The sequence below is a fragment of the Lolium rigidum genome, chromosome 7 (genome assembly GCF_022539505.1).
Source record: "Lolium rigidum isolate FL_2022 chromosome 7, APGP_CSIRO_Lrig_0.1, whole genome shotgun sequence".
In the NCBI taxonomy this organism is placed as follows: Eukaryota; Viridiplantae; Streptophyta; class Magnoliopsida; order Poales; family Poaceae; genus Lolium; species Lolium rigidum.
This window is the reverse complement of record NC_061514.1, coordinates 253,925,272-253,948,189: the sequence shown is the minus strand read 5'-3', so window position 1 is coordinate 253,948,189 and position 22,918 is coordinate 253,925,272. Positions and strand designations below refer to the sequence as shown.

The window sequence follows — 22,918 nt, the reverse complement described above, 5'->3', positions numbered from 1 at the left end:
TTGACCAAGCAAGTATTTAAGATGAACAAACAGATGCTCGCAAACCTTGGTCTGAAGATAAATGTTAAGGTTGGTGTTCTTGTTGTGTTTTGTGCATTTTCTTCAGTTGCCGAGTCTAAGACAACCTTCTTTTCTCAAACGTTTGGGGAAGGAACACTGTGCTGCCTGATGCAGTGTCAAGGTGCATCCCTTTGGTCAGCGAGAGGCCAACGATCATATTCGGCACTGCTGTCACACACCCCTATTTAGTGAAGACAGCAGCCCTTCCATCGCGAGAGTAAGTTGAATAATCTCATTCATCCTCCATGTTTAGTGACTTGCTCTGTTCTTGTCGATATCCGTGGATGTATTTGCTGAAAAAACAGTGATCTCGCACCTGCAGTCCCTCACCAACAACCTCTCGTAGCGTTTGATTGCATTTATGGCCTCCTAGATTCGGTTATAAAAGTTGTAATCAAAGAATTCTTCTGTACTTTGAGCTTGATCACATATATGTTGTACTTGAAAGGCATCATAATAAGTTATTTGGTTTCCTCTTGCCTTTGTCCATTTTACTATGTGTATTTATCAATCTGATATGATCATCACGAATCGAATCATGATATTTGATGTTTACGAATGTTTCCAACATGTAAAGATAACTTTGTTGACATGAGAATCTATTCTTTTATATGATGAAGTTTTTGTTTCCACAAACATCTTAAACAAACAACATGACTGTTATTTTGGATTGCAATAATTCTTTCATAATTAAGGAAGTCAAACTTGTGATGAAGATTAGTTGAAAATGGTTGGCGACAAAGAATAGTATTGACAAACAGTTTTTTCGGTGATCGATGTGGCAAGAGATTTATCTCTTGTTTTATACCTTTAGTATACGTGCATCCTCTTATGTCCTTTGCCATTGATTCTTGACTTTCTCGCTTTCTTTCTTGTAGGGTCTGAATATGTTTTGGGCGTCATGGAGAAGGTCGGCGTACCGTGGATATCGCCATTCATGAGCTCGTCGACATTGCGGTCCAACGGTACTCGTCTTTTGCCTCACCCAATCCCGCCCCACTCGAATTATTTGGTCTCTGTACTTGCTGAAATGGCATCCGATTTGGCACCACAGCCGGAAGGTCCTCGGTGGCTGCTCACACCACCTATCCCACGAGTTCCGCAAGCAAAGTGGAGTTGCCGCCATTTTTCGGCCAAGCCTTGGATGAGCAGGACTTCCTCCATCCGGACCAAAGCATCACAATCAAGAGGCTCAAAATAGTGGTGGGGCGGAGGTACGCCAAGAGGCGCATCTAGAGTAAGATAAGAGCTCTTTTGGAGGAGACATGTCGAGGCCGGCATGATTCTCGGAGCATGACCTACTTCGGGTATAGCATTTCTTCTTTTCATAGTGTTGTTGGGCCGCTACCGTCTCGTATGTGAAAGTAAGCAATCAGATGCTTATGGAAAACACAATTTTATTTTGTGTGTCTACAGATGGTGAACCACAACTCTTTATCACGATGATACTTACGCAACAGAGTTTGGCATCAAGTTCAATGATTATTGAGCGTTGGTCCAGTGCATGGGGTTTACCCGCTACTTGGGTAAGTAGAACCTCGAATCTTGTCGACACAATGTCTGAAAATTCTCGATCTTGTGCCCTTATCCCTTCTCTCGCTACTCGATCCTGTTTTGTGAAATTGATATGCTTAAACATACCTCATAAGTGGCTGTAACATCTTTAATGACTTCTCCTTTTGTTTATATCCACGCAACTTAAGTACAATGAGACCGGTAGAGAGAAGGATTGCTTGGCAGAGTTGGCCAATGGAATATGATGAACAAGGTAATAATACTACATCAAAACGCTGCATCAATGCCACAGCATTGCCCAAGTTATTTCTACATCAAATATATGGCCATTGTTTACTTTATATCAAGGCTTGCTGTTCATTTTTATTTTTTCTTATGTACAAAATGGTCAGCTTTGGTACAGTCAGCAGCTGGACGTGTGTAAATTTTGTCCGAAACGTGCAGGACAGCGTTGCCACTGGATTCTGCAGTGAACTTGCTTGTGTGCCAGGCCTCAGGAATGGCAAGTATCCCTGGAATGATTCTTGCACATTGTAAATGCCACGTTTTTTTTCATTGTACTTAACAATTTTACTATCAATTATAGGACTTTGCTCTGGAGCAGGTTCTTCCGGCTAAGTACGTGCGTCGTGGTCAGGTGGAGCAATCTGCGAAGCCAGGTTCCATGATGTGATGACCATACTTGGACCGCAGCACAAGGAGCTCAAGTTGCTTATTGAAATACTTCTGCTAACAACGGCTCACTTTATGGTATGTGATCTTTCAATCACATTGATTTCTGTACACTGCTAGACTGAATGTTTAAGCCAAATGGATGATCATACCCTTCTGGTATCTATGACTTGAAGCGTGTTTGCGAGATCGACATTGGGATGATCTCCCAGTGCTGTTTGACCAAGCAAGTATTTAAGATGAACAAACAGATGCTCGCATACCTTGGTCTGAAGATAAATGTTAAGGTTGGTGTTCTTGTTGTGTTTTGTGCATTTTCTTCAGTTGCCGAGTCTAAGACAACCTTCTTTTCTCAAACGTTTGGGGAAGGAACACTGTGCTGCCTGATGCAGTGTCAAGGTGCATCCCTTTGGTCAGCGAGAGGCCAACGATCATATTCGGCACTGCTGTCACACACCCCTATTTAGTGAAGACAGCAGCCCTTCCATCGCGAGAGTAAGTTGAATAATCTCATTCATCCTCCATGTTTAGTGACTTGTCTGTTCTTGTCGATATCCGTGGATGTATTTGCTGAAAAAACAGTGATCTCGCACTTGCAGTCCCTCACCAACAACCTCTCGTAGCGTTTGATTGCATTTATGGCCTCCTAGATTCGGTTATAAAAGTTGTAATCAAAGAATTCTTCCGTACTTTGAGCTTGATCACATATATGTTGTACTTGAAAGGCATCATAATAAGTTATTTTGTTTCCTCTTGCCTTTTGTCCATTTTACTATGTGTATTTATCAATCTGATATGATCATCACGAATCGAATCATGATATTTGATGTTTACGAATGTTTCCAACATGTAAAGATAACTTTGTTGACATGAGAATCTATTCTTTTATATGATGAAGTTTTTGTTTCCACAAACATCTTAAACAAACAACAGGATCTGCTATTTTGGATTGCAATAATTCTTTCATAATTAAGGAAGTCAAACTTGTGATGAAGATTAGTTGAAAATGGTTGGCGTGACAAAGAATAGTATTGACAAACAGTTTTTTTCGGTGGATCGACAGGACAACAGATTTATCTCTTGTTTTATACCTTTAGTATACGTGCATCCTCTTATGTCCTTTGCCATTGATTCTTGACTTTCTGCTTTCTTTCTTGTAGGGTCTGAATATGTTTTGGGCGTCATGGAGAAGGTCAGGCGTACCGTGGATATCGCCATTCATGAGCTCGTCGACATTGCGGTCCAACGGTATCGTCTTTTGCCTCACCCAATCCCGCCCCACTCGAATTATTTGGTCTCTGTACTTGCTGAAATGGCATCCGATTTGGCACCACAGGCCGGAAGGTCCTCGGTGGCTGCTCACACCACCTATCCCACGAGTTCCGCAGCAAAGTGGAGTTGCCGCCATTTTTCGGCCAAGCCTTGGATGAGCAGGACTTCCTCCATCCGGACCAGCATCACAATCAAGAGGCTCAAAATAGTGGTGGGGCGGAGGTACGCCAAGAGGCGCATCTAGAGTAAGATAAGAGCTCTTTTGGAGGAGACATGTCAGGGCCGGCATGATTCTGGAGCATGACCTACTTCAGGTATAGCATTTCTTCTTTTCATAGTGTTGTTGGGCCGCTACCGTCCCAGTATGTGAAAGTAAGCAATCAGATGCTTATGGAAAACACAATTTTATTTTGTGTGTCTACAGATGGTGAACCACAACTCTTTATCACGATGATACTTACGCAACAGAGTTTGGCATCAAGTTCAATGATTATTGAGCGTTGGTCCAGGCATGGGGTTTACCTGCTACTTGGGTAAGTAGAACCTGAATCTTGCTGACACAATGTCTGAAAATTCTCGATCTTGTGCCCTTATCCCTTCTCTGCTACTGATCCTGTTTTGTGAAATTGATATGCTTAAACATACCTCATAAGTGGCTGTAACATCTTTAATGACTTCTCCTTTTGTTTATATCCACGCAACTTAAGTACAATGAGACCGGTAGAGAGAAGGATTGCTTGGCAGAGTTGGCCAATGGAATATGATGAACAAGGTAATAATACTACATCAAAACGCTGCATCAATGCCACAGCATTGCCCAAGTTATTTCTACATCAAATATATGGCCATTGTTTACTTTATATCAAGGCTTGCTGTTCATTTTTATTTTTTCTTATGTACAAAATGGTCAGCTTTGGTACAGTCAAGCAGCTGGACGTGTGTAAATTTTGTCCGAAACGTGCGGTGACAAGCGTTGCCACTGGATTCTGCAGTGAACTTGCTTGTGTGCCAGGCCTCAGGAATGGCAAGTATCCCTGGAATGATTCTTGCACATTGTAAATGCCACGTTTTTTTTCATTGTACTTAACAATTTTACTATCAATTATAGGACTTTGCTCTGGAGCAGGTTCTTCCGGCTAAGTACGTGCGTCGTGGTCAGGTGGAGCAATCTGCGAAGCCAGGTTCCATGATGTGATGACCATACTTGGACCGCAGCACAAGGAGCTCAAGTTGCTTATTGAAATACTTCTGCTAACAACGGCTCACTTTATGGTATGTGATCTTTCAATCACATTGATTTCTGTACACTGCTAGACTGAATGTTTAAGCCAAATGGATGATCATACCCTTCTGGTATCTATGACTTGAAGCGTGTTTGCGAGATCGACATTGGGATGATCTCCCAGTGCTGTTTGACCAAGCAAGTATTTAAGATGAACAAACAGATGCTCGCATACCTTGGTCTGAAGATAAATGTTAAGGTTGGTGTTCTTGTTGTGTTTTGTGCATTTTCTTCAGTTGCCGAGTCTAAGACAACCTTCTTTTCTCAAACGTTTGGGGAAGGAACACTGTGCTGCCTGATGCGAGTGTCAAGGTGCATCCCTTTGGTCAGCGAGAGGCCAACGATCATATTCGGCACTGCTGTCACACACCCCTATTTAGTGAAGACAGCAGCCCTTCCATCGCGAGAGTAAGTTGAATAATCTCATTCATCCTCCATGTTTAGTGACTTGCTGTTCTTGTCGATATCCGTGGATGTATTTGCTGAAAAAACAGTGATCTGCACTGCAGTCCCTCACCAACAACCTCTGTAGCGTTTGATTGCATTTATGGCCTCCTAGATTCGGTTATAAAAGTTGTAATCAAAGAATTCTTCCGTACTTTGAGCTTGATCACATATATGTTGTACTTGAAAGGCATCATAATAAGTTATTTTGTTTCCTCTTGCCTTTTGTCCATTTTACTATGTGTATTTATCAATCTGATATGATCATCACGAATCGAATCATGATATTTGATGTTTACGAATGTTTCCAACATGTAAAGATAACTTTGTTGACATGAGAATCTATTCTTTTATATGATGAAGTTTTTGTTTCCACAAACATCTTAAACAAACAACAGGACTGCTATTTTGGATTGCAATAATTCTTTCATAATTAAGGAAGTCAAACTTGTGATGAAGATTAGTTGAAAATGGTTGGCAGACAAAGAATAGTATTGACAAACAGTTTTTTTCGGTGACTGACAGGACAACAGATTTATCTCTTGTTTTATACCTTTAGTATACGTGCATCCTCTTATGTCCTTTGCCATTGATTCTTGACTTTCTGCTTTCTTTCTTGTAGGGTCTGAATATGTTTTGGGCGTCATGGAGAAGGTCAGGCGTACCGTGGATACTGCCATTCATGAGCTCGTCGACATTGCGGTCCAACGGTACTGTCTTTTGCCTCACCCAATCCCGCCCCACTCGAATTATTTGGTCTCTGTACTTGCTGAAATGGCATCCGATTTGGCACCACAGGCCGGAAGGTCCTCGGTGGCTGCTCACACCACCTATCCCACGAGTTCCGCAGCAAAGTGGAGTTGCCGCCATTTTTCGGCCAAGCCTTGGATGAGCAGGACTTCCTCCATCCGGACCAGCATCACAATCAAGAGGCTCAAAATAGTGGTGGGGCGGAGGTACGCCAAGAGGCGCATCTAGAGTAAGATAAGAGCTCTTTTGGAGGAGACATGTCAGGGCCGGCATGATTCTGGAGCATGACCTACTTCAGGTATAGCATTTCTTCTTTTCATAGTGTTGTTGGGCCGCTACCGTCCTGTATGTGAAAGTAAGCAATCAGATGCTTATGGAAAACACAATTTTATTTTGTGTGTCTACAGATGGTGAACCACAACTCTTTATCACGATGATACTTACGCAACGAGTTTGGCATCAAGTTCAATGATTATTGAGCGTTGGTCCGGGCATGGGGTTTACTTGCTACTTGGGTAAGTAGAACCTGAATCTTGCTGACACAATGTCTGAAAATTCTCGATCTTGTGCCCTTATCCCTTCTCTGCTACTGATCCTGTTTTGTGAAATTGATATGCTTAAACATACCTCATAAGTGGCTGTAACATCTTTAATGACTTCTCCTTTTGTTTATATCCACGCAACTTAAGTACAATGAGACCGGTAGAGAGAAGGATTGCTTGGCAGAGTTGGCCAATGGAATATGATGAACAAGGTAATAATACTACATCAAAACGCTGCATCAATGCCACAACATTGCCCAAGTTATTTCTACATCAAATATATGGCCATTGTTTACTTTATATCAAGGCTTGCTGTTCATTTTTATTTTTCCTTATGTACAAAATGGTCAGCTTTGGTACGATCGACAGTCTGGACGTGTGTAAATTTTGTCCGAAACGTGCGGGACAGCGTTGCCATCGGATTCTGCAGTGAACTTGCTTGTGTGCCGGGCCTCGGGAATGGCAAGTATCCCTGGAATGATTCTTGCACATTGTAAATGCCACGTTTTTTTCATTGTACTTAACAATTTTACTATCAATTATAGGACTTTGCTCTGGAGCAGGTTCTTCCGGCTAAGTACGTGCGTCGTGGTCAGGTGGAGCAATCTGCGAAGCCAGGTTCCATGATGTGATGACCATACTTGGACCGCAGCACAAGGAGGTCAAGTTGCTTATTGAAGTACTTCTGCTAACAACGGCTCACTTTATGGTATGTGATCTTTCAATCACATTGATTTCTCGTACACTCGCTAGACTGAATGTTTAAGCCAAATGGATGATCATACCCTTCCGGTATCTATGACTTGAAGCGTGTTTGCGAGATCAACATTGGGATGATCTCCCGAGTCTTGTTTGACCAAGCAAGTATTTAAGATGAACAAACGAGATGCTCGCAAACCTTGGTCCGAAGATAAATGTTAAGGTTGGTGTTCTTGTTGTGTTTTGTGCATTTTCTTCGACTTGCCGAGTCTAAGACAACCTTCTTTTCTCAAACGTTTGGGGAAGGAACACCGTGCTGCTCGATGCGAGTGTCAAGGTGCATCCCTTTGGTCAGCGAGAGGCCAACGATCATATTCGGCACTCGCTGTCACACACCCCTATTTAGTGAAGACAAGCAGCCCTTCCATCGCGAGAGTAAGTTGAATAATCTCATTCATCCTCCATGTTTAGTGACTTGGCTGTTCTTGTCGATATCCGTGGATGTATTTGCTGAAAAAACAGTGATCTGCACTGCAGTCCCTCACCAACAACCTCTGTAGCGTTTGATTGCATTTATGGCCTCCTAGATTCGGTTATAAAAGTTGTAATCAAAGAATTCTTCTGTACTTTGAGCTTGATCACATATATGTTGTACTTGAAAGGCATCATAATAAGTTATTTTGTTTCCTCTTGCCTTTTGTCCATTTTACTATGTGTATTTATCAATCTGATATGATCATCACGAATCGAATCATGATATTTGATGTTTACGAATGTTTCCAACATGTAAAGATAACTTTGTTGACATGAGAATCTATTCTTTTATATGATGAAGTTTTTGTTTCCACAAACATCTTAAACAAACAACAGGACTGCTATTTTGGATTGCAATAATTCTTTCATAATTAAGGAAGTCAAACTTGTGATGAAGATTAGTTGAAAATGGTTGGCAGACAAAGAATAGTATTGACAAACAGTTTTTTTCGGTGACTGACAGGGCAAGAGATTTATCTCTTGTTTTATACCTTTAGTATACGTGCATCCTCTTATGTCCTTTGCCATTGATTCTTGACTTTCTGCTTTCTTTCTTGTAGGGTCTGAATATGTTTTGGGCGTCATGGAGAAGGTCAGGCGTACCGTGGATACTTGCCATTCATGAGCTCGTCGACATTGCGGTCCAACGGTACTGTCTTTTGCCTCACCCAATCCCGCCCCACTCGAATTATTTGGTCTCTGTACTTGCTGAAATGGCATCCGATTTGGCACCACAGGCCGGAAGGTCCTCGGTGGCTGCTCACACCACCTATCCCACGAGTTCCGCAGCAAAGTGGAGTTGCCGCCATTTTTCGGCCAAGCCTTGGATGAGCAGGACTTCCTCCATCCGGACCAGCATCACAATCAAGAGGCTCAAAATAGTGGTGGGGCGGAGGTACGCCAAGAGGCGCATCTAGAGTAAGATAAGAGCTCTTTTGGAGGAGACATGTCAGGGCCGGCATGATTCTGGAGCATGACCTACTTCAGGTATAGCATTTCTTCTTTTCATAGTGTTGTTGGGCCGCTACCGTCCTGTATGTGAAAGTAAGCAATCAGATGCTTATGGAAAACACAATTTTATTTTGTGTGTCTACAGATGGTGAACCACAACTCTTTATCACGATGATACTTACGCAACAGAGTTTGGCATCAAGTTCAATGATTATTGAGCGTTGGTCCAGGCATGGGGTTTACCCGCTACTTGGGTAAGTAGAACCTGAATCTTGTCGACACAATGTCCGAAAATTCTCGATCTTGTGCCCTTATCCCTTCTCTCGCTATCGATCCTGTTTTGTGAAATTGATATGCTTAAACATACCTCATAAGTGGCTGTAACATCTTTAATGACTTCTCCTTTTGTTTATATCCACGCAACTTAAGTACAATGAGACCGGTAGAGAGAAGGATTGCTTGGCAGAGTTGGCCAATGGAATATGATGAACAAGGTAATAATACTACATCAAAACGCTGCATCAATGCCACAACATTGCCCAAGTTATTTCTACATCAAATATATGGCCATTGTTTACTTTATATCAAGGCTTGCTGTTCATTTTTATTTTTCCTTATGTACAAAATGGTCAGCTTTGGTACAGTCAGCAGCTGGACGTGTGTAAATTTTGTCCGAAACGTGCAGGACAGCGTTGCCACTGGATTCTGCAGTGAACTTGCTTGTGTGCCAGGCCTCAGGAATGGCAAGTATCCCTGGAATGATTCTTGCACATTGTAAATGCCACGTTTTTTTCATTGTACTTAACAATTTTACTATCAATTATAGGACTTTGCTCTGGAGCAGGTTCTTCCGGCTAAGTACGTGCGTCGTGGTCGGGTGGAGCAATCGCGAAGCCAGGTTCCATGATGTGATGACCATACTTGGACCGCAGCACAAGGAGCTCAAGTTGCTTATTGAAATACTTCTGCTAACAACGGCTCACTTTATGGTATGTGATCTTTCAATCACATTGATTTCTGTACACTGCTAGACTGAATGTTTAAGCCAAATGGATGATCATACCCTTACGGTATCTATGACTTGAAGCGTGTTTGCGAGATCGACATTGGGATGATCTCCCCAGTGCTGTTTGACCAAGCAAGTATTTAAGATGAACAAACAGATGCTCGCAAACCTTGGTCTGAAGATAAATGTTAAGGTTGGTGTTCTTGTTGTGTTTTGTGCATTTTCTTCAGTTGCCGAGTCTAAGACAACCTTCTTTTCTCAAACGTTTGGGGAAGGAACACTGTGCTGCCTGATGCAGTGTCAAGGTGCATCCCTTTGGTCAGCGAGAGGCCAACGATCATATTCGGCACTGCTGTCACACACCCCTATTTAGTGAAGACAGCAGCCCTTCCATCGCTGGAGTAATTTGAATAATCTCATTCATCCTCCATGTTTAGTGACTTGCTGTTCTTGTCGATATCCGTGGATGTATTTGCTGAAAAAACAGTGATCTGCACTGCAGTCCCTCACCAACAACCTCTGTAGCGTTTGATTGCATTTATGGCCTCCTAGATTCGGTTATAAAAGTTGTAATCAAAGAATTCTTCCGTACTTTGAGCTTGATCACATATATGTTGTACTTGAAAGGCATCATAATAAGTTATTTTGTTTCCTCTTGCCTTTTGTCCATTTTACTATGTGTATTTATCAATCTGATATGATCATCACGAATCGAATCATGATATTTGATGTTTACGAATGTTTCCAACATGTAAAGATAACTTTGTTGACATGAGAATCTATTCTTTTATATGATGAAGTTTTTGTTTCCACAAACATCTTAAACAAACAACAGGACTGTTATTTTGGATTGCAATAATTCTTTCATAATTAAGGAAGTCAAACTTGTGATGAAGATTAGTTGAAAATGGTCAGACAAAGAATAGTATTGGCAAACAGTTTTATACTTTGTAATATACGTGTATCCTCTTATGTCCTTTGCCATTGAGTCTTGACTTTCTGGTTCCTTTCTTGTAGGGTCTGAATATATTTTGGGCGTCGTGGAGAAGGCCAGGCGTACCGCGGTCACTTCCATTCAGGACCTCGTCGACATTGCCGTCCAAAGGTACTGTCTTTTGCCTCGCCCAATCCCGCCCTGCTATTTAGTCTTTGTACTTGCTGAAATGATGTCCGATTTGGCACCGCAGGCCGGAAGGGCCTCCGTGGCTGCTCACACCACCTATCCCACAAGTTCCGCAGCAAAGTCGAGTTGTCGCCGTTTCGCTGCCAAGCCTTGGATGACCAGGACTTCCTCCATCTGGACCAGCATCACCATCAAGAGGCTCAAAAATAGTGGTGGGGCGGAGGTACGCCAAGAGGCGCATCTAGAGTCAGATAAGAGCTCTTTTAGAGGAGACATGTCAGCGCCGGCATGATCAGGAGCGTGACCTACTTCGGGTATAGCATTTCTTCTTTCCATAGTGTTGTTGGGCCGTTACCATCTTGTATGTGAAAGTAAGCAATCAGATGCTTATGGAAAACACAATTTTATATTGTGTGTCTACAGATGGTGAACCACAACTCTTTATCACAATGATCCTTACGCAACAGAGTTTGGCATCAAGTTCAGTGATTATCGGGCGTTGGTCGAGGCATGGGTTTTACCTGCTCCTTGGGTAAGTAGAACCTGAATCTTGCTGACACAACGTCTGAAAATTCTCAATCTTGTGGCCTTATCCCTTCTCTGCTACTGATCCTGTTTTGTAAAATTGCTATGCTTAAACATACCGCATAAGTGGCTGTAACGCCTTCAATGACTCCTCCTTTTGTTTATATCCATGCAGCTTAAGTACAACGAGACCGGTAGAGAGAAGGATTGCTTGCCTAGAGTTGGCCAATGGAATATGATGAACAATGTAATAATACTACTACATCAAAGTGCTGCATCAATGCCACAACATTGGCCAAGTTATATCTACATCAAATATATGGCCATTGTTTACTTTATCTCAAGTCTTTCTGTTCATTTTCAGATGTACAAAATGGTCAGCGGCGGTAGAGTCAGGAGCTAGATGTGTAAATTTTTTCCGAAACGTGCAGGACAGCGTTGCCACTGGGTTCTGGCTGTGAACTTGCTCGCATGTGCCAGGCCTCAGGAATGGCAAGTACCCCTGGAATGATTCTTGCACATTGTACATGCCACGTTTTTTTTCCATTGTACTTAACAATTTTACTATCTATTATAGGACTTTGCTCTGGAGCAGGTTCAACCGGCTAAGTACGTGCGTCGTGGTCAGGTGGAGCAATCTGCGAAGCCAGGTTCCATGATGCGATGACCATACTTGGACCGCAGCACAAGGAGCTCAAGTTGCTTATTGAAATACTTCTGCTAACAACATCTCACTTTATGGTATGTGATCTTTCAATCACATTGATTTCTGTACACTGCTAGACTGAATGTTTAAGCCAAATGGATGCTCATACCCTTCTGGTATCTATGACTTGAAGCGTGTTTGCGAGATCGACATTGGGATGATCTCCCAGTGCTGTTTGACCAAGCAAGTATTTAAGATGAACAAACAGATGCTCGCAAACCTTGGTCTGAAGATAAATGTTAAGGTTGGTGTTCTTGTTGTGTTTTGTGCATTTTCTTCAGTTGCCGAGTCTAAGACAAACTTCTTTTCTCAAACGTTTGGGGAAGGAACACTGTGCTGCCTGATGCAGTGTCAAGGTGCATCCCTTTGGTCAGCGAGAGGCCAACGATCATATTCGGCACCGCTGTCACACACCCCCATTTAGTGAAGACAGCAGCCCTTCCATCGCTGGAGTAAGTTGAATAATCTCATTCATCCTCCATGTTTAGTGACTTGCTGTTCTTGTCGATATCCGTGGATGTATTTGCTGAAAAAATAGTGATCTGCACTGCAGTCCCTCACCAACAACCTCTGCTCAGTTCTTTGCTATCCCGTTGTAGATAGATGTGTGTTTTCGTCTTTGGCTGTGCTAATTCTGGTTACAGAATAGATAGGAACAGAGTGTGATGTACTTACCATGAGTTGTTCTTCAAGGGCAAGGAGGAGGACTAAATGGCTGGCAAGCTGGGACCAGTAGCTGTACGACTTAGAAGCTGGAGATCCTAGGGGCAACAGAAACATGCCGTAGTCTCGCCATCTAGCTATCTGCTTCTCCCTTTTTGGGAGTAATGATCAATTGTGGAATGGTAAGTTTCCTGTAGCTTATGAAAGCCACTTTGAACTCTGATTAACTAGATGTTGATTTCCAACATTGAGCGGCTCTGTAATAATGTATTCTCCTATCAGCAAATACCGACCGAAGCATATAATATGTTTAGTCTTGCTTCTGTCTACCTCTTGGCATAAGTGCCATTGAGCGGCTCTGTCATGATGTATTCTCCTATCAGTAAATGCCGACCAAAGCATATAATATGTTTAGTCTTGTTATGTCTACCTCTTGACATAAGTGCCATCGTGCTTCCCTCCTCATTCTTGTTTTCTTCAACTAGCTTCCTGATATTATATGGCTGTAGGTTGTAAATGACTATGCGGAAATCTATTGTATTGATTTATGCCCGTGTGATCTAAAGAAAGAAAATGTTACACAAACTAAATGCTATTAGTTGGCTTTGAGGAAACCATATTTAACACCATAAACTAAATTCCAGTTTTGTATGCAACTTTAATAGCTCATCATGACAATGTACCAGGACAAAGCTACTGGAGAAGCACCACCTGCTCAATCCAGTTAATCTGGAGGTTTATTTTACCTGGACAACTCATCGCAACAATCGGAAACAACTAACAACCAGCGCCGCCCCCTCGGAGCAGCGACACGACACCCCAACAGCCTGGCTCATCCTATCATTGTCGGGGGGATACAGTGAATGGGTAAGAGCAAGGACCTGCATGTTTTGAGCATACTATCTACATCAAACAGTTTTGAAGGCAAATATATAATGCTCTGCCTTTACTAGGTTTGTTTGTGCTTAACCTTCTATTCAGTTGGAACTTGGATGGTTTGTTGGTGCTTCATTTGGGACAATAATACCTCTATCTTGTGATAAGGAACATGATCAAACAATACGCACTCAGTTTGAAAAAATACAAAGAATCTCTTTTGTGTCACTGTTTTTTTCCTTTGATAGATGATATTCGTGCACTCAGAATTCGGCAGAGTTGGTACCAGGTTGCATCTTGAAAATATGTTTTTTTCTTCATATTATTTGCATTATTTTCTCATTGGGTCTGCTGCGTTGGATTAATAGATGGATCACACATTATCATGGATTAAAACAAAGTAGTAACGGCCTTGATGGCAAAACATTGTCATACAATCAACGTCATCCTCATTTTCTTCTGTAATCTTGTATATTAACTATTTAACTAAACCAAGATGGACAGTGAGGTTATATAAAAGAACTTGTATCATTAAGCTGCAAATCAATGACCTTCCCTACTATTTTCACTCCAAAAAAATTGCAATCTGTAACATACACTAGAGGCTCTTTCTACCCTCCCAGCCCCCCGCGCTGCTCCCAAGGGGCAACTCGGACGGTGAAAACCCTAGCCACCCCCAGCTCCTCTGCCACCGGAGGATCCTGGCGGGCAAAGCCCTCACCAGACGGACGGCAGCGGCGGGGCCCCGGCTCTGTTGGCCGGCGTGCTGGTTCACGATGTGGCGGCGTGGCAGGGGCGCGTGGTGGAGTTGCAGGCTTCTGCCTGCACGGTGAGGTCGAGAAGCGATGGTTGCGCGGCGTGTGTGGTGCATCGGTGGTGGCGGCGCGCGACGGATGTGTGGGTGCCCAGATCTGGGCCTCCGTGGGCTTGAGCGGCCCTGCGTCACCCCTTCGCCCAAACCCCTCAAGTCTCCCTCCTTCCACACTTCCTGGCCTTCGCTGATGGAGGACGACGTGTGGGCCAGCATGCGAGCAGCGGCTTTGCTGCGCCCCATCAGATCCCGGCGGTGGATGATGCGGGCCGGCTAGCGTGTGGGCGGCCATAGTCGGCAGCGACGCATGTAGGTGGCTTCTCTGGACAGCGCCACCCTACTCGATGCGCTCCAGGCGATGGCTGGACTGTTGGCCGGTGCTTCCCCCACTTCGACAGCTGTACGCCCCCTGTGTAGTTGGTCTCTCAAGCGACCTACTTCGCCGTCCCTGGGCTACCCCAGCTTCGGCGGTCAGCGGGGTCCTTGTCCATGGGTCGGGGCAAAATCCCCACGCGGCGATGGCATGCGCTGTCAACAGCGACGCCTGAGGGTGTCGTCACCTTCTTGGAGGTGTTGCCATGACCCTAACTGGACTCCCTCCTCGAGCACAAGGGGAAACCCAGGTCCGCCTTGCCTTTCACCCGCCGACTCTCTTTTGGCACATGGGTGCAAGGTACGTTGGCCTGGGCTGTCATGGAGTTGTGGTCATCCCTGGAGGTGTCTGACGATGGCTGTGACGTGACCCTGCTGCTCCGAGTCTCGATGCCTCGCCATTCTTGGCTGGAGGCAAGGCTGGGCGAGACCTTATTTCGTGGCGGTCTGAAGTTGGAGGCACCTCATCACCTAGCTGTAGTCACTTGGCGAGGACGGTCATGTGTGTGTGTGTGTGTGTGTGTGTGTGTGTGTGTGTGTGTGTGTGTGTGTGTGTGTGTGTGTGTGTGTGTGTGTGTGTGTGCGTGCGTGTTTGCGTGCATGTGTTGTGTGTGTCCCTCCGGTGGAGGTTGTACCCTTGATGTCTTCTTTCTGTTCAATGAAATGAAACGCAAATTCTTTTGCGTTTTCTTGAAAAAAAATACACTAGAGGCAGAATATAAGCTGATGGTGTACAATTTTGGTGCTGCCAATAACATGAGGAGTAGCTTGGCTGTATGGATACTATCATGCCCAGAATTAAAGTGCTAAAGTTAAATCGCCCTTTATTGTCGGTAAACATCTAGAATTTTTAATTTTTCAATCTCCATCGATGAGTATGTAAACATTGAGAGGTTATTTTGTCATGCAAGAAAGACTTCCCATCATTAGTGTGATTAACATTGTACATTGAGAGGGTTTATTTTTTATACCTGTAAACCACCTCCTAGGAGGCTTGTAAACATCTCATCTTTTCAATGAAATGAGACGCAAAGGTCCTTTTCGTTTTGTCGAAAGAAAAGTTTATTTAATGATTCAGTCCCTAGCAGGAGATGATGTTTGCTCTCATGTTTTCTTTCAATTCAGGTTGCTAGCGCAATACTGAAGCTTGAGAATATTTGTTCAGATATGAAGAACATCAAAGAAGTGACTTGGGGTTTGTAAGTGAGTTTCTGCCTTAATTCTTGGCCATGAAAACATACATGAGTTTTGTATGAACATCAAAGCTTGTTATTTTAATCTTTTTGTTTTGCGTCTGTGTAGTTTGCGCAATTACTCTATCACTGCAGTAAGGCTAGTCAAATTATTCATTGATTTAACATTCTACCATGTGAAGGTTAGTTATTTTTTTAACCAATGGTAGTTCTAACACGTGTAGTATCTTGAACCCTTGCACCGAATGAATCGCTCATTGTTTCATTTATATGGCTATTGGCTTATCTGTACTTTGCGTGGATTTGATTTCATCGTGTACTTTGGAATTGAATTACTTATAGACAATTTCCGTTCTAGCTCTGTGTGCCTCTGATGCCAACCATAGTTGCTTTGTTCACTGCTATGTGTGCCTCTGATGCCTAGTCCAGAGAAACGGCAAACCCATTTGGAAGGAGGGAGAGATCCTGAGTTATTAGCACTAACCACTAGTGTTTTTTCTTGATAGGCGTACATTTACCTTGTTTGTATGGATATCTCTGCCAGAATCCCATTCATGATATAAAAATACTTGTTAAACTGAACCATGTATATTCGAAGTTCGTCAATAAGCAAAACGAGAATAGTAGTCAGTATACTGGTTGTACCTCAAACTCAAGTTTCAAGAAAGGAAACCAATTAACTACTGTTTCAGACATTTGTGCATACCATTCTTGTCTAACTCTGTTTTCTGTGTGTCCTAATGAAACCAGTTCTTGTATGCCTAACTGGCCACTCTACAATTTTCTTCATGTCCTCAATTTTTGTAACTGGCAGCTCCTACAAGACCTGGTGATGTGCTGTCTGTGGTGGACATTTGGCTTCGACTACTTGCTGCATTGAGTTCACCACGCCTCAACCACAGTCACAGTGGCCTCTTCATCATCTTGATGGTTTAGGTGAACTGCTGCTTCTCCTGGATTCTGGCGCTGGATTCTAGTATGACATATTTGCATTGTGTGACGTTATATACCTGGGGCTACGGTTATCATTGTTTTATAGTTAAGTTTCGGTACAAGGTTGGTGAAAGACTTTTCTCCTAGTGACTTCCAGGAAGTTCTAGGTTGCTGCAATGTTGCGCCTGAACACAGTTTGATATCTAGCTCTGTGTGTTGTGTAGTGAATTTTCAGATTGATGTCCGGCTGGTCTAGCAAGTTGCTGGCCAATTTTTTTTTTGTAAAATTCGGTACAATAGTAGATCGATTTTCCTCTGAATTTGACTTGGAACTGCGCAAAATCGCTGCAACCATTTCACTCCACTAATCTGGTACAATTGCAGCTAGCTAAGATGGATCGATGGCTTTTGTGTTTGGTCTATGATAAATTCCAATGTGTGGCTAGTCTTTTCAGTTCTTTAGCTGTTATTTGTCTCTGTGTGTAGTTGGAACCACGCAAAGGCACAAATGCTATGTATTTTCTCTAGAGCTGACAATCTTGTTTTATTTCTGTGCAAGGACAGTGAGGATGACAACCAGGGTAAGTTTGGTGGAACCTATAGCTGCTGCCCGCAGCGTGATGCATCACTTGGAAGCTTGATGATTGCGGTGTGTGAGCAGCCAAGGTTTCACATTCGATAACCGCGTGGTTGTGGCATTTATGTGTTGTATGTAACCATCCCATGATCGCGGAAACTTTTGAGCTGTGCATCAGCTTTCGTTGGTGTTGGTAGTTTACTGTCTGTGATTTCTGTTTAATTCGACCTCTGGTATGGTTAAATCCCACCTGAGGTGTGCTGTTGCACTTGTGTAGTTTGTGAAGTACATTATTTTAATTGTTTTGTGATCTGGGAAGTCCTGAAAACATCAAAGCTCATGCCAAAATTACTAATTTTATACTTTTGTTGATTATTACTTGGGCAAACTGTTACTTTTTTCTTCTTCTAAATGAGAATGATTGAACTATCATTGTTCTTGACGTCCTTGTAAACAGCACAAGAAAATAATTTGGCGAAGCCTAGTTATTTTGGAAGTTCACTTTCACCTACACATGCATAATGCGGCTGTGGTAATTTCGTAGTACGTACCTAAACAACATGGTTTCTTGCTGAAATGCATCAGCACGTGAGCAGTTGCTTGGCTGAGATGCACGGACATGACGCTTATATGTACCAGATTGTTTCATCAGGGAGAACGAGGACCATGACGCCCTGGTAAAAAAAAAGGACCATGACGCCATAGTCGATAAACATCGCATAGTTATTGAAAATTGTTGAGAAGGAGCCGAACTGAATTTCCATAAGAAGCATCTTTTCATACGAGTTGATTATTCATGAACGAGCGAATCCCATCAAAAGATAAAAACAAAGCGTATATATTTTGTCTGATAAACAACTTCCTAATGAATCTTGGACATTATATCCCTCGGTTCTCTCTATGTGAATCAGCATATATATATGTGTGTAAATTGAATGTAGTCCGTCCAACGCTGGCCACATCTTGCCTCTATGTGCAATAAGAGTCGTCCTCTACGGATTTGTAGCTAAACTTGGGTGTGCCATGCGTGCAATTACTAGTTTTAGGATTGCCAGCCGTGGTATGTTTGGAAACTAATCGCCGAATTTTAGGAAACATATAATAACTGAATGAAACTTATAACGGTCCAGATTTTTAGAGATCCCCGATTCACCCCCTCGATATATGCAACTGTGTGAGTATTTTTTTTTTTTTGAGATGTGTGTGAGTATTATTTACTAACGAGAGATCGCCATTTTCTACGGCCGGCCGATGGCATGCATGTGAGACATCCGTGCCACTAGTCAATCTTGACGTCCTTTCATCAATCGCTCCTGAAAACCAACGAAGGGAGATGAGAGATCGAAAGAAATTTCGTCTTCTTCCCGCCTTACCTCCCTCCCCTCCACCCAAAATTCGAACTGCTTGTTCCAAAACCTCAAGTCTTCTCCTATAAGTATCAAGAGGGGTGTATCTAACGCGTGCGTCGCGTGTGACTTAGACTTAGACTCTTGCTCGGAGAGGAGAGGAGAGGAGAGGAGAGGAGAGGAGAGGAGGCCACCGTGCTGCATCATCGGCGTCGACGCCGCCGCCGCTCTAGATGGGGCCATGGTGAAGATGGCTGGATCAGGTTGGCTCTTGCTCGGAGAGGAGAGGAGAGGAGAGGAGGCCGCCGTGCTGCATCATCGGCGTTGTGGCCGTGGTGAAGATGGCTGGATCAGACGGGCCGGTGGAGTCATTCGTCTTCCTCAGCTTAGATCTCAGTCCGGCCGGCCGCGAGCGAGCTAAATCCATCGAACAGGTATAGATGCTTTCTCCTTCTCACGTAGGATACGCGTACGCTTGTTTGACTTGTTGGCTCTTTGTCAGGATAGTGCCATAACTTTTCGAGATTTTTAGAGATCCCCGACTGTTCGACTTAGGGTTGGAGAGCTACCATCTGCCAGGTACCTACTAGACCTTCAACAGCTCGCGATTGGAGAGCGGAATCATGCAGCAGCCGGGCGCCGGATCTCACGGCGGCCACGACCGGATTGCGCGGCTTCCTCCCAGCGGCCATCCAGTACAGTACGTCATAATTTGACAAAATTCTGAAATTTATTCTCACATTTTGTTTTAGTCCTTTTGCAGTAATGTTTTATAGCGTCTATAGGTAGGGTTTACAACTTACAAGATCAGTTAGCAGATCAACACTCTGCTCGGAGTTGTAGGAGGTGCAGTTTCTTCTTCCTGTTATGATCTCTAAGACCAGAATGCTGAAGCTAAACACATCGGACTTGGTTGAATAATGCCCGCGAACAACATATTCTGGTGGCATGTATCCGCTGAAACCACAAGATATGATTACTTAGTGATCTGAAAAATAGGACGGTCTAACTTATTTCTGCAGTCCCGCAGTCCACGGAATTATATCACAGCATGATTGACTTCACTTACAATGTCCCGACAACTCTGTTTGTGACATCCTTTGATTGATCCCCTTGAAACAACCTTGCCAAGCCAAAGTCTGAAATCTTCGCATTCAAATCCGAGTCTAACAGAACATTGCTTGCTTTAAGGTCTCTGTGGATTATTTTCAGCTGAGAATCTTCATGCACATATTGCAAACCTTGGGCGATTCCATTTATTATCTTGAACCTCTTCTTCCAATCAAGATCCTTTCTCTTCTCAGGATCTATAAAGAAGCAAGAAACATCAGTGAGGTTAATATTGCGCCATTATTATAGCTCAGAATTAAATATGTTTTTGGCGCAATGTCTTTAGTTTTTACCAAAGAGAATCGTGTCAAGGCTTCTGTTAGGCATGTATTCGTAGATGACGAGTTTCTCTTGTTCTTCCAAGCAAACTCCAATTAGCCTAACAAGATTTTTATGCTGAAGCTTCGCAACAAAAACCAGCTCTGCCTTCAACTCTCCTATTCCTTGTGTTGAACCAGGGGAGAGTCTCTTCACTGCTATCTCTTGGCCATCAGGAAGAGCTCCCTGTAGGATGCAGTGATGATGCACAAATAGCAAACATATAAATGTTGTTCGTTTGCGTCCGTTTGCGTCGCGCCACCGGAGATGCCCTAAATGTTGTTCCCTGGCTGGCTTATGAAGACCCTAGGACCTAAGGTTTAAATGGAGGTAAAGACCTGACCGACTACTAAGTCCTAGTCTGTGTCAGTAAGTATACCGCGACTTATATTGCAAGTTTCCTTTTCCTGAACCTTCTTGAATCTGGCTTGGACCGTCATCAGCCAGTTTGGGCCTCCATCTTTTAGCAACTTGGTCGCCGGACATGCACGAATGGAACCTGGGTGCGGGCGCACCCAGTTTTCCGAAAAATGAAAAAAAAGCTATTTCAAAGTTTCAAAAAAATATGTAGTAAAATTTTGCATGTACATATTATGTTGATACATATTTGTGTGCGTTTTCACGAAAAAATACCATTGTATGTGGTCTACACAAAAATGACAAAATGTCCAAATGACAATAGTGAATAGGAATCTGTACTATTCACAGGATCGAAATCTGTATTTTGTCATTTTTGTGTAGGCCACATACAATGGTATTTTTTCGTGAAAACACACACGGGTAAGTATCAACATAATGTAGGATGCAGCGATGCCTAGTTCAGAGAAACGGCAAATCCATTTGGAAGGAGGGAGAGATCCTGAGTTATTAGCGCTAACCACTAGTGTTTTTTTCTTGATAGGCGTACATTTACCTTGTTTGTATGGATATCTCTGCCAGAATCCCATTCATGATATGAAAATACTTGTTAAACTGAACCATGTATATTCGAAGTTCTTCCTAAACCCTAAACGAGAAAAGTAGTCAGTATACTGGTTGTACCTCAAACTCAAGTTTCAAGAAAGGAAACCAATTAACTACTGTTTCACACATTTGTGCATACCATTCTTGTCTAACTCTGTTTTCTGTGTGTCCTAATGAAACCAGTTCTTGTATGCCTAACTGGCCACTCTACAATTTTCTTCATGTCCTCAATTTTTGTAACTAGCAGCTCCTACAAGACCTGGTGATGTGCTGTCCGTGGCGGACATTTGGCTTCGACTACTTGCTGCGTTGAGTTCACCACGCCTCAACCACAGCCACAGTGGCCTCTTCATCATCTTGACGGTTTAGGTGAACTGCTGCTTCTCCTGGATTCTGGCGCTGGATTCTAGTATGACATATTTGCATTGTGTGATGTTATATACCTGGGGCTACGGTTATCATTGTTTTATAGTTAAGTTTCGGTACAAGGTTGGTGAAAGACTTTTCTCCTAGTGACTTCCAGGAAGTTCTAGGTTGCTGCAATGTTGCGCCTGAACACAGTTTGATATCTAGCTCTGTGTGTTGTGTAGTGAATTTTCAGATTGATGTCCGGCTGGTCTAGCAAGTTGCTGGCCAATTTTTTTTTTTTTGTAAAATTCGGTACAATAGTAGATCGATTTTCCTCTGAATTTGACTTGGAACTGCGCAAAATCGCTGCAACCATTTCACTCCACTAATCTGGTACAATTGCAGCTAGCTAAGATGGATCGATGGCTTTTGTGTTTGGTCTATGATAAATTCCAATGTGTGGCTAGTCTTTTCAGTTCTTTAGCTGACATTTGTCTCTATGTGTAGTTGGAACCACGCAAAGGCACAAATGCTATGTATTTGCTCTAGAGCTGACAATCTTGTTTTGTTTCTGTGCAAGGACAACCAGGGTAAGTTTGGTGGAACCTGTAGCTGCTGCCCGCAACGTGATGCATCACTTGGAAGCTTGATGATTGCGGTGTGTGAGCAGCCAATGTTTCACATTCGATAGCCGCGTTGTTGTGGCATTTATGTGTTGTATGTAACCATCCCATGATCGATTGCAGAAACTTTTGAGCTGTGCATCAGCTTTCGTTGGTGTTGGTAGTTTAGTGTCTGATTTCTGTTTGATTCGACCTCTGGTATGGTTAAATGCCACCTGAGGTGTGCTGTTGCATTTGTGTAGTTTGTGAAGTGCATTATTTTAATTGTTTTGTGATCTGGAAAGTCCTGAAAACATCAAAGCTCATGCCAAAATTACTAATTTTATCTTTTGTTGGTTATTACTTGGGCGAACTGTTACTTTTTTTCTTCTTCTAAATGAGAATGATTGAACTATCATTGTTCTTGACGTCCTTGTAAACAGCACAAGAAAATAATTTGGCGAAGCCTAGTTATTTTGGAAGTTCACTTTCACCTACACATGCATAATGCGGCTGTGGTAATTTCGTAGTACGTACCTAAACAACATTGGTTTCTTGCTGAAATGCATCAGCACGTGAGCAGTTGCTTGGCTGAGATGCACGGACATGACGCTTATATGTACCAGATTGTTTCATCAGGGAGAACGAGGACCATGACGCCCTGGTAAAAAAAAAGGACCATGACGCCATAGTCAGTAAAAATCGCATAGTTATTGAAAATTGTT

General features: G+C 43.0%; 4 long non-coding RNA genes across 5 annotated transcripts; all 4 read left to right on the top strand.

Annotated features, from left to right (window-relative positions):
* The first annotated feature begins 3,590 nt into the window (after nt 1-3,590).
* LOC124669582 lies at nt 3,591-4,292 on the top strand. The gene is made up of 3 exons (XR_006992249.1): nt 3,591-3,833; nt 3,944-4,052; nt 4,227-4,292. It is a non-coding gene; the product is annotated as an uncharacterized LOC124669582 (long non-coding RNA).
* Nucleotides 4,293-5,868: 1,576 nt separating this feature from the next.
* LOC124669585 lies at nt 5,869-6,440 on the top strand. The gene is made up of 3 exons (XR_006992252.1): nt 5,869-5,955; nt 6,044-6,293; nt 6,403-6,440. It is a non-coding gene; the product is annotated as an uncharacterized LOC124669585 (long non-coding RNA).
* A 1,943-nt stretch (nt 6,441-8,383) lies between these two features.
* On the top strand, nt 8,384-8,964 carry LOC124669586. Its single transcript, XR_006992253.1, has 3 exons — nt 8,384-8,419; nt 8,508-8,757; nt 8,867-8,964. It is a non-coding gene; the product is annotated as an uncharacterized LOC124669586 (long non-coding RNA).
* Nucleotides 8,965-9,866: 902 nt separating this feature from the next.
* LOC124669580 lies at nt 9,867-17,794 on the top strand. Of its 2 annotated transcripts, none has more exons than XR_006992246.1 (6): nt 9,867-10,128; nt 12,775-12,926; nt 13,431-13,611; nt 15,929-16,006; nt 16,811-16,932; nt 17,494-17,794. It is a non-coding gene; the product is annotated as an uncharacterized LOC124669580 (long non-coding RNA). The 2 variants fall into 2 exon arrangements; XR_006992245.1 differs by lacking the exon at nt 9,867-10,128 and adding an exon at nt 12,398-12,533.
* Nucleotides 17,795-22,918: the final 5,124 nt, after the last annotated feature.